This window comes from Globicephala melas, chromosome 2, assembly GCF_963455315.2.
Source record: "Globicephala melas chromosome 2, mGloMel1.2, whole genome shotgun sequence".
Lineage (NCBI taxonomy): Eukaryota > Metazoa > Chordata > Mammalia > Artiodactyla > Delphinidae > Globicephala > Globicephala melas.
The window spans coordinates 27,050,362-27,063,145 of NC_083315.2; positions in this window are offsets into that span (position 1 = coordinate 27,050,362).

Consider the following 12,784-nt stretch of genomic DNA (forward strand, 5'->3'; position numbering starts at 1 on the left):
CTGGCCTGGAGCTCCGCTCACTTTTACCCAGAGATGCCTCGGCACGGTCTCCCAGCTTTGCAATGAGGACGCTCCTTGCGGGGGTGCTGCTGGCTGCATGGGAGACGATTACCCACCTCTGACCAACTTCAGGATTCTTTACATTTGGAGCAAGTGCCCTGATAGGGTTTTCCTGTTTATAACTGGTGTTTTTTTTTTTCTTTTTCGGTTCAATGTAGGTTTTATTCCTCTTTTTTATATTTATAGATATAAACATGGAAATCATTCATTCATATAAATACATGTATGCGAATGGAAGAACTTTTATTCTGTTTTACTTTTTGTATGTTTATTTATTTTTTTAATTTTTAATTTTATTATTTTTATACAGCAGGTTCTTTCTGGTTATCGATTTTATACATATAAATGTATACATGTAAATCCCAATCCCCCAACTCATACCACCACCCCCCCCCACGGCTTCCCCCCTTGGTGTCCATACGTTTGTTCTCTACATCTGTGTCTCTATTTCTGCCCTGCAAACCGGTTCATCTGTTCCATTTTTCTTGGTTCCACATATATGCATTAATATACAATATTTCTTTTTCTCTTTCTGTCTTACTTCACTCTGTATGACAGTCTCTAGATCCATCGACGTCTGTACCAATGACTCAATTTCATTCCTTTTTATGGCTGAGTAACATTCCATTTTATATATGTACCACATCTTTTTCCATCCGTCTGTCTGTGTGCATTTAGGTTGCTTCCATTACCTGGCTATTGTAAATAGTGCTGCAATGAAGATTGTGGTGAATGTGTCTTTTTGATTTATGGTTTTCTCTGGGTATATGCCCAGTAGTGGGATTGCTGGATCATATGTAATACTATTTTTAGTTTTTTAAGGAACCTCCATACTGTTCTCCATAGTGACTGTATCAATTTACATTCCCACCAATCGTGGAAGAGGGTTCCTTTTCTCCACACCCTCTCCAGCATTTGTTTGTAGATTTTCAAATGATGCCCATTCTAACAGGTGTGAGGTGATACCTCATTGTAGTTTTGATTTGCATTTCTCTAATAATTAGTGATGTTGAGAAGCTTTTCAGGTGCTTCTTGGCCATCTCTCTCTCTTCTTGGAATAAATGTCTATTTAGATCTTCTGCCATTTTTGTATTGGGTTGTTTGGTTTTTTTAACATTGAGCTGCATGTGCTGTTTATATATTATTGGAGAGTAATCCTTTGTCTGTTGATTCATTTGCAAATATATTCTCCCATTCTGAGGGTTGTCTTTTCATCTTGTTTTTACTTTCCTTTGCTTTGCAAAAGCTTTTATGTTTCATTAGGTTCCATTTGTTTATTTTTCTTTTTTATTGCATTACTCTAGGAGGTGGATCAAAAAAGATCTTGCTGTGATTTATGTCAGAGTATTCTTCCTATGTTTTCCTCTAAGAGTTTTGCACTGTCTGGTCTTACATTAAGGTCTCTAATCCATTTTGAATTTATTGTTCTGTATGGTGTTAGGGAGTATTCTAATTTCATTCTTTTACATGTAGCTGCCCATATTTCCCAGAACCACTGATTAAAGAGACTGTCTTTTCTCCATTGTTTAGTCTTGCCTCCTGTGTCATAATTATTGACCATTGGTATGTACGTTTATCTCTGGGCTTTCTTTTCTTTTTTTTTTTTCATTTTACAACTTTATTGGAGTATAATTGCTTTACAATGGAGTGTTAGTTTCTGCTGTATAACAAAGTGAATCAGCTATACATATACCACCATATGCCCTCCCTCTTGCATCTCTCTCCCACTGTCTCTATCCCACCACTTTAGGTGTTCACAAAGCACTGAGCTGATCTCCCTGTGCTATGTGTCTTCTGCCCAGTAGCTATCAGTGTTACATTTGGTAATGTATATATGTCAATGCCACTCTCTCACTTTGTCCCAGTGTACCCTTCCCCCTCCCCGTGTGCTCAAGTCCTTTCTGTATGTCTGTGTCCTTAATCCTGTCCTGCCCCTAGGTTCTTCATAAACTTTTTCTTTCTTTAGACTCCATATATCTGTGTTAGCACACGGTAATTTTTTTCTCTTTCTGACTTATTTTACTGTGTAGGACAGTCTCTACGTCCATCCATCTCACTACAAATAACTCAGTTTTGTTTCTTTTTATGGCTGAGTAATATTCCATTGTATATATGTGCCAGATCTTCTTTATCCATTCATTTGTCGATGGACACTTAGGTTGCTTCCATGTCCTGGCTATTGTAAATAGAGCTGCAATGAACATTGTTGAACATAACTCTTTTTGAATTATGATTTTCTCAGGGCAAATGCCCAGTAGTTGGAATGCTGGGTCGTATGGTACTTCTATTTTTAGTTTTCTAAGGAACCTCCATACTGTTCTCCCTAGTGGCTATATCAATTTACATTCCCACCAACAGTGCAAGAGTGTTCCCTTTTCTCCAATAAATGCCTCTCCAGCATTTATTTTTTGTAGATATTTTGATGATTGCCATTCTGACTGCTGTGAGTGATACCTCACTGTAGTTTTGATTTACATTTCTGTAACAATTAGTGATGTTCAGCATCCTTTCATGTGTTTGTTGGCAACCTGTATATCGTCTTTGGAGAAATGTCTATTTAGGTCTTCTGCCCATTCCTGGATTGGGTTGTTTGTTTTTGTGATATTGAGCTACATGAGCTGCTTGTAAATTTTGGAGATTAATCCTTTGTCATTTGCTTCATTTGAAAATATTTTCTCCCATTCTGAGGGTTGTCTTTTTGTCTTCTTTATGTGTTCCTTTGCTGTGCAAAAGCTTTTAAGTTTCATTAGGTCCCATTTGTTTATTTTTGTTTTTATTTCCATTTCTCTAGGAGGTGGGTCAAATAGGATCTTGCTGTGATTTATGTCATAGAGTGTTCTATGTTTTCTTCTAAGAGTTTAATAGCGTCTGGTCTTAACATTTAGATCTCTAATCTATTTTGAGTTTATTTTTGTGTATGGTGTTATGGATGTTCTAATTTCATTCTTCTATGTGTAACTGTCCAGTTTTCCCAGCACCACTTACTGAAGAGACTGTATTTTCTCCATTGTTTATCCTTGCCTCCTTTGTCATAGATGAGTTAGCCATAGGTATGTAGGTTTATCTCTGGGCTTTCTATCCTGTTCCATTGATCTATATTTCTGTTTTTGTGCCAGTACCATATAGTCTTGATTACTGTAGCTTTGTAGTATAGTCTGAAGTCAGGAAGTCTGATTCCTCCAGCTCTTTTAATTTTCCTCAAGACTGATTTGGCTATTCGGGGTGTTTTGTGTCTCCGTACAAATTTTAAGATTTTTTTGTTCTAGTTCTGTAGAAAATGCCACTGATAATTTGATAGGGATTGCACTGAATCTGTAGCTTGCTTTGGGTAGTATAGTCATTTTCACAATATTGATTCTTCTAATCCAAGCATATGGTTAATACTCCCATCTGTTTATATAATCTTTGATTTCTTTCAGCAGTGTCTTATAGTTTTCTGAGTATAGGACTTTGACCTCCTTAGGTAGGCTCATTCCTACATATTTTATTCTTTTTGTTGCAATGGTGTATGGGATTGTTTCCTTAATTTCTCTTTCTGATCTTTCATTGTTAGTGTAGAGGAATGCAAGAGATTTCTGTGCATTAATTTTGTATCCTGCAACTTTACCAAATTCATTGATTAGCTCTAGTAATTTTCTAGTGTCATCTTTAGGATTCACTATGTGTAGTATCGTGTCATTTGCAAACAGTGAAAATTTTCTTCTTTTCCAGTTTGTATTCCTTTTATTTCTTTTTCTTCTCTGATTGCTGTGTCTAGGACTTCCAAAACTATGTTGAATAATACTGGTGAGAGTGGACTTCCTTGTCTTGTTCCTGATCTTAGAGGAAATTCTTGTAGTTTTTCACCATTGAGAATGATGTTTGCTGTGGGTTTGTCATATATGGCCTTTATTATGTTGAGGTAGATTCCCTCTATGTTCACTTTCTGGAGACTTTTTAATCATAAATGTTGTTGAATTTTGTCAAACGCTTTTCCTGCATCTATTGAGATGATATTTTTATTCTACAATTTGTTAATATGGTGTATCACATTGATTGATTTGTGTATATTGAAGAATCCTTGCATCCCTGGGATAGACGCCACCTGATCATGGTGTATGATCCTTTTAATGTGTTGTTCAATCCTGTTTCCTAGTATTTTGTTGAGGATTTTTACATCTATATTCATCAGTGATATTGGTCTCTAATTTTCTTTCTCTGTAGTATCTTTGTCTGGTTTTGGTATCAGGGTGATGGTGGCCTCATAGAATGAGTTTGGGAGTGTTTCTTCCTCTGCAAATTTCTGAAGAGTTTGAGAAGGTTGGGTGTTAGCTCTTGTCTAAATATTTGATAGAATTCACGTCTGATGCCATCTGGTTCTGGACTTTTGTTTGTTGGAAGATTTTTAATCACAGTTTCAATTTCATTACTTGTGGTTTATCTGTTCATATTTTCTATTTATTCCTCTTTCAGTCTTGGAAGTTTCTAAGAATTTGTCCATTTCATCCAGGTTGTCCATTTTATTGGCATAGAGTTGCTTGTAGAAGTCTCTTAGGATGCTTTGTATTTCTGTGGTGTCTGTTGCAACTTCTCCTTTTTCACTTCTAATTTTATTGATTTGAGTCCTCTCCCTCTTTTCCTTGAGTCTGGCTAACGGTTTATCATTTTTGTTTATCTTCTCAGAGAACCAGCTTTTAGTTTTATTGATCTTTGCTATTGTTTTCTTTGTTTCTATTTCATTTATTTCTGCTCTGATCTTTATGATTTCTTTCCTTCTACTAACTTTGGGTTTCTTTCTTCTTTCTCTAATTCCTTTAGGTGTAAGATTAGATTGTTTACTTGAGATTTTTGTGGTTTCTTGAGGTAGGCTTGTATTGCTGTAAACTTCCCTCTTAGGACTGCTTTTGCTGCATCCCGTAGGTTTTGGATCATCATGTTTTTGTTGTCATTTGTCTCTAGGTTGTTTTTGATTTCCTCTTTTCTTTCTTCAGTGAAATTTCCTCTTTTCTTTCTTCTTCGTTATTTAGTGATGTATTGTTAAGTCTCCATGTGTTTGTGTTTTTTACATATTTTTTCCCTGTGATTGATTTCTAATCTCATAACCTTGTGGTTGGAACAGATGATTGATATGATTTCAGTTTTCTTAAATTTCCTGAGGCTTTATTTGTGACCCAAGATATGATCTATCCTGGAGAATGTTCTGTGTGAAGTTGAGAAGAACATGTAATCTGCTGTTTTTGGATGGAATGTCCTATAAATATCAATTAAATCTATTTGGTCTATTGTGTCATTTAAAGTTTGTGTTTCCTTATTAATTTTCTGTCTGGATGATCTCCATTGGTGTAAGTAAAGTGTTAAAGTCCCCTGTTATTATTGTGTTACTGTGGATTTTCTCTTTTACAGCTGTTAGCAGTTGCCTTATATATTGAGGTGCTCCTATGTTGGGTACATATATATTTATAATTGTTATGTCTTCTTTTTAGATTGATCCCTTGATCATTATGTAGTGTCCTTCCTTGTCTCTTGTAACATTCTTTATTTTAAAGTCTATTGTATCTGATATGAGTATTGCTACTCCAGCTTTCTTTTGATTTTCATTTGCATGGAATATCCTTTTCCTTCCCCTCAGTTTCAGTCTGTATGTTTCCCTAGGTCTGAAATGGGTCTCTTATAGACTGCGTATATATGGATCTTGTTTTTGTATCCATTCAGCAAGACTGTGTCTTTTGTTTGGAGCATTTAATCCATTCACATTTAAGGTAAATATTGATATGTATATTCCTATTACTATTTTCTTAATTGTTATGTGTTTGTTTTTGTAGATTCTTTACTTCTCTTGTGTTTCCCACTTAGATAGGTTCCTTTAGCATTTGTTGTAGAGCTGGTTTGGTGGTGCTGAGTTCTCTTAGCTTTTGCTTGTCTGTAAAGCTTTTGATTTCTCCATCGAATCTGAAGGAGATCTTGCTGGGTAGAGTTCTTTTTGTTGTAGGTTCTTCCCTTTCATCACTTTAAATATATCAGCCCACTCCCTTCTGGTTTGTAGAGCTTCTGCTGAGAAATCAGCTGTTAACCTTATGGGAGTTCCCTGGTATGTTGTCATTTTCCCCTTGTGCTTTCAATAATTTTTCTTTGTCTTTAATTTTTGTCAGTTTGATTATTATGTGTCTTGGAATTTTTTCCTTGAGTTTATCCTGCCTGGGACTCTCTGTGCTTTCGGGACTTGGGTGGCTACTATTTCCTTTCCCATGCTAGGGAAGTTTTCGACTATAATCTCTTCAAATAATTTCTTGGGTCCTTTCTCTCTCTCTTCACCTTCTGGGACCCGTATAATGCAAATTTTATTGCATTTAATGTTATCCCAGAGGTCTCTTAAGCTGTCTTCATTTCTTTTCATTCTTTTTTCTTTATTCTTTTCTGCAGCAGTGAATTTCACCTTTCTGTCTCCAGGCCACTTATCTGTTCTTCTGCCTCAGTTATTCCACTATTGATTCCTTCTAGTGTATTTTTTTTTTTTTTTTTTTTTTGCGGTACGCGGGCCTCTCACTTTTGTTGCCTCTCCCATTGTGGAGCACATGCTCTGGACATGCAGGCTCAGTGGCCATGGCTCACGGGCCAGCCGCTCCGCGGCATGTGGGATCTTCCCAGACCAGGGCACGAACCCGCGTCCCCTGCATCGGCAGGTGGACTCTCAACCACTGCGCCACCAGGGAAGCCCCCTTCTAGTGTATTTTTCATTTCAGCTATTGTGTTGTTCATCTCTGTTTGTTTGTTCTTTAATTCTTCTAGGTCTTTTTTAACTATTTCTTGCATCTTCTCGATCTTTGCCTCCATTCTTTTTCTAAGGTCTTGGATCATCTTCACTATCATTATTCTGAATTCTTTTTCTGGAAGGTTGCCTATCTCCACCTCATTTAGTTGTTTTTCTGCGGTTTTATCTTGTTCCTTAATCTGGTACAAATTCCTCTCCCTTTTCATTTTGTCTATCTTTTTGTGTATGTGGTTTTCCATCCACAGGCTGCAGAATTGTAGTTCTTCTTGCTTCTGCTATCTGCCCTCTGCTGGATGAGTCTATCTTAGAGGCTTGTGCAGCATTCCTGATGTGAGGGACTGGTGGTGGGTGGAGCTGGGTGTTGCTCTGGTGGGCAGAGCTCAATAAAACTTTAATCCGCTTGTCTGCTGTTGCATGGGGCGGAGTTCCCTCTCTGTTCGTTGTTTGGCCTGAGGCGACCCAGAACTGTGGCCTACCTGGCTCTTTGGTGGGGCTACCTGTGGACTCTGGGAGGGCTCATGCTAAGGAGGACTTCCCAGAACTTCTGCTGCCAGTGTCCTTGTCCGCACGGTGAGCCACAGTCACCCCCCGCCTCTGCAGGAGACCCTCTAAAATTAGCAGGTAGGTCTGCTCCGTCTCCTATGGGGTCACTGCTCCTTCCTTTGGGTCCTGATGTGCACACTACTGTGTGTGTCCTCCAAGAGTGGAGTCTCTGTTGTGACTCTACGTCTCTGAGTGGGGTTGAGACTCTGAGACTCTGAGTGGAGTCTCACAGACTCTGTGTCCTGTGAAACTTCGATGCTTTGTGGTTCTAGAAGTCCTATAGGAGACGGTCCACAGCAGGTGAAGCTAATGCTGTCAGTGGAGGTGGTGAAGCCAAAGATCTGCAGTTCAGACTAAAGGTGCCAATGTACATTCAGGACAAAACAATCTCATGTGAATGTAGTTCAGGCAGGTTTAACATAAATACAGTCAGGTTAATGCCTAACATCTTCTATCTTGTGCCTCCCCTCAGGGACCCCCTCCTCAGTTCCTGAGGCTCCTGTAGCTCATGTACAGTGGAAAGGAGACTGGGCTCTGTCCAGTCTGAGCCCTGAGTTACCCTGTGTGTATCTTAGGATACTTTGTATTTCTGTGGTGGCTCTTGTAACATCATCGTTTTCATTTCTGATTTATTTGGGCCCTCTCTTTTTTTAAAAAAAACGTACTACTATTGTCTTTTATTCTTTACAGAAGCTTAAAAAAATGTTTGATCTATTACCCTTACTCTATGTATAGGTTTTTCAGTGAGATTTTTACTTTTGTTTGTTTTCTTGTTACTATCAATAATTAGTGAGACTTCTTTTAAGCTTAAGTAAATTCCTTCAACATTGCATATAAGGCTGGTTTATTAGTGATGAACTCTTTTAGCTTTTGTTAGTCTGGGAAACTCTTGATCTCTCCTTCAATTCTTTCTTTCCTCCATAAATTTATTTATTTATTTTTGGCTGTATTAGGTCTTCATTGCAGCGTGTGGGCTTTTCTCTAGTTGTGGCAAGTGGAGGCTACTCTTCGTTGTGGTGCATGGGCCGTTGTGGTGCATGGGCTTCTCATTGCAGTGGCTCTTCTTGTTGTGCAACATGGGCTTTAGGTGTTCAGGCTTCAATACTTGTGGCTAGCAGGCTCAGTAGTTGTGTTTCATGGGCTCTAGAGCACAGGCTCAGTAGTTGTGTCACACAGGCTTAGTTGCTCTGTGGCATGCGGGATCTTCCTGGATCAGGGCTCGAACCCGTGTCCCCTGCATTGGCAGGCAGATTCTCAACCACTGTGACATCAGGGAAGCCCTCTCCTGCAATTCTGAATCATAATCTTGCTGGTAGAGTATTCCTGTTGTAGACTTTTTCTTTTTAGCCCATTGATTATATCGTATCATTCCTTCCTAGTCTGAAAATTGTGCTGAGAAGTCATCTGACAGTCTTTTGGGAATACCTTGAACATAACTAGACCCTTTTATTTCACTGCCTCTGTGATCACTCTTTAAATTTTTAATTTTTTGGAGCTTTATAATATGTCTTGGTGTGGACCTGTTTGTCTTCATCTTGTTTGGGACTCTGTTTTTCCTGGACCTGGATGTGTGTTTCCTTCCCCAGGTTAGGAAAGTTATCAGTTACTCTATCCTCCAATAAGTTATCTGCCCGTTTCTCTCTTCTCCTCATTCTGGGGCCCCTGTAATGCTCATGTTAATATTCTTGATGTTGTCTCAGAGGTCCCTTTACGTATAGTCTCAATTGCTTTTACTTTGTGCTATTCAGTTTGGGTGATTTTCACTACTCTGTTTTCCATTTCACTGATCTGTTCTTCTGTATCATACAGTATAATGTGGCTTCTCTCATGTACGTGTGTGTGTGTTTGTGGGTATGTGGTGTGTGTGTGTTTTAATCTCTTTTATTGTATTGTTCACTGTTTTGTTCTTTTTGACATGTTATTACTCTTTGTTGAAATTCTCACTATGTCTATCTAGTCTTCTCCTGACTTGGGTGAGCGTCTTTATAATCATTACTGTGAACACGTTTTTTGTCGGGTAGAATGCTTATCCCTGTTTTATTCAGTTCTTTTTCTGATGTCGTGTCTTGTTACTTCATTCGTAACATATTCCTCTGTTTCCTTATGTTTCCTAATTCTCTGTGCATCTTTATTCATTAGGTTCAGGTTGTTACATTCCTGGGTCTCAGAGAAGTGGCCTTATATAGGAGATGACTGATAGGGCCCAGCAGCACATTGTCCTCTGGCCAGCAGAGCCACATGCTCCAGGGGTTTCCCCTGTGTGGGCTGCACACACCTTTCTCTTACGGCAGGGCCAACTGCTGTAGACAAGCTGGTAGGTGGTGTTGGACCCTGGCCTAAATGGCTGTGAGCCCCTGCAGTATGTGATTGCCATGGGTGTGCTCATATCCAAGGCAGCCCTCCATTATGAGTGGCTGTGTGGTGCTCCAGGTGCACAGACGGACAGCGTAGGTCCCCAGTGTGTCTGGTTGTGAGGGCTTCTGGTGCAGGAGTGCTATGGGCATGGTGGTAAATGGGGCAGGCCCCTGATTCTAATCAGTTCCAGGGAAGACTCTAAAATGTTTCTTGCCAATGTCTCAGTTCCTAGTGGGAGTCCCAGTTGCCTCTTGCCTTTCCAAGAAGCTCTCCGAGATTAGCAAGTGGGTCTGACACACGTGTCTTTCACTCTATTGGCTCTGCACAGGGACTGAGAACATGTGAGATTTGTGTGTGCCCTATGAGAGCAGTCTCAGTTTCCTTTAACCTCCAGATTTCCTGAAAATAAGCCCTGCAAGTTTTCAAAGCCAGACCTGCTGTGTTCTTTTCTTCCAGTGCAGGAACCCTGGGCTGAGCAGCCTAATGCCAGGCTCATACCCTTCCCTCCATGTGGAGGACCTATGCAATTGTGATATCTTCCAGCTGTGGGTCACTGTGCTCCATGTGTGGGTTCCAATTAGACTGTGTTTCCAGTCCTCCTACCTGCCTTGTGGTTTCTCCTTCCTTATATCTTTAGTTGTGGAAAACGTTCCCTGCTAGTCTTCAGAGATAATTTCTGTGTAAGTTGTTGTAATTTGGGTGTGTCTTTGGCAGGAGGGGAGCTCAGTATCTTCCTACTCTATCATCTTGATCCCCTCTCAAGAATTCTTTGAAAATATATGCGTTTATTACTGTAAACATAACTCTTTGAATTGCAGTCTTGTTCCTGTATTCCATAAATTTAGGTACTTTGTGTTTCCAATTGTGTTTGCTTTAAGATTTCTTTTAAATTTCTGTTTTGATTTATTCCTGTATGCATTGGCTATTCAGGAGCTTATTGTTCAATTTCTAAGTGTTCTTTAATTTTCAATTATTCCTTTTAATATTGAATTTCAGTTTCATACCATTGTGGTTGGAAATGATCCTTGATATGATTTCAATATTCTTGGATTTTTGAAGACTTGTTTTGTGGCTTAACTTAGGATCTACCCTAGGCAATGTTCTATGTGTACTTAAGAACAATGGAAAGTTTGCTGCTGTTGAGTGGGATATACTGTAGATGTATGTTAGGTTCATTTGATATCAAGTGTGTGTTCAGATTCAGCATTTCCTGATTGATATTATGTCCGGACGATCTATACAGTGTTGAAAGTTGGGTATCGATGTTTCTTACCATTATTTTATTTCTGCACATTTTCCCCTTCATGTGGGTTAATATATTCTTTATATGTTGAGAGGCTCCAAAGCTGGATACATACATATTTATAATTGTCATGATTTCTTGATGAATTAATCCATTTATCATTATATGATAACCTTCTTTCCTTTGAGAGGTTGGACTTCAAGTCTTTTTTACCTCATAATAGACTAGTCAGTCAAGTATCATTTTCATGGAGTATTTTTTCCCAATCTTTCAATTTTATGCTATATATGGATTAGAACTTAACATGAATATCTTGTACACAGTATAATTGAACTTTCTTTAATCCATTCAGCCAAACTATGGATTATTTAAATTGAAGTATAGTTGATTTACAATATTACATTAGTCTCAGGGGTACAACATATGGATTGAATATTTTTATAGATCAGGCTCCACTAAAGTGATTACACAATAATGGCTATATTTCCCTGTGTTGTACTATATATCCTTGTTTGTTTATTTCATACATAGGGGTACTGGATTTAGCGAAACAAACTACTGTTTTTCCCTCCCCCTTTTACTCACCCCACCAGTAACCACTAATTTGTTCTCTGTGAGTCTATTTCTGTTTTGTTATATACATACCTTTCTTGCATTTTTAGATTCTACAGAGAAGTGAGAACATAGTGTATTTGTCCTTCTCTAACTTAAGTAGGTATAAATATTCTAGGCACATTTGCACGTTGTTGCAAATGGCAGAATATGATCCTTTTTAATGGCTGAGTAATAGTCTATTGTGTATACATACCACATCTTCTTTATCCACTCATCTGTTGATGGGCATTTAGTTTGCTTCCATATGTTGGCAGTTGTAAATAATGCTGCTATGAACATTGGGATGCATGTATCTTGTCGAATTGATGTCTTCATTTTCTTTGGACATATACCAAGCAGTGGAATCACTGGCTAATATGATAGTTCTACTTTTAGCTTTTATCAGGACCTCCATATTCTTTTCATAGTGGGTGTACCAACTTACAATCCCACCAACAGTGTACTAGGATTCCCTTCTCCATGTCATAAACAACATTTCATATTTGTAGACTTTGGAATAATAGCCACGTTGAGAGGTGTGACCTGACGTTTCATTATGGGTTTTCTTGTGGGTCATTCATTAAATTTAATTTACAAAAGAAGGTGATAGGCTGGATGTGATCTCCAGGTTTAGTTTGCTAATGCCTGGTATAGGTTAATTTGGGGAGAATTAATACCTTTACAATGTTATTTATTGCTTACATTTTTCAGGTTGACATTTAGTGATTGGAAACATTTAAAATTTTTTCTCCCTGAAGGATATCTGAAGTTTGTTGGTTTGTTTCTGTTTTATAAATTTGTTAATTTCTATCATTTTTTAGACTCGACTATAAGTGATATCATATGATATTTGTCTTTTTCTATCTGACATGCTTCGCTTAGAATGAAATAATGCCATTTGCAGCAACAGGAGTGGACCTAGAGATGATCATGCTTTTTCATTTCTGAGTAATGTTTGATTGTGTACATGTACCACTTCTTCATTATCCATTCATCTGTTGATGGACATTTTGGTTGCCTCCATGTCTTGGCTATTGTAAACAGTGCTGCAGTGCATGTTTGGGTTTGGGTGCATTTGTCATTTTCATTTCTGGCTTTCTGCAGATGTACACCCAGAAGTAAGACTGCTGGATGATATGGTAGCTCTATTTTTACTTTTAAAAGGCATCTCCATACTGTACTTTATAGTGGCTGTTACCAGCTTACATCTCACCAACAGCATAGGAGAGTTCCCTTTTCTC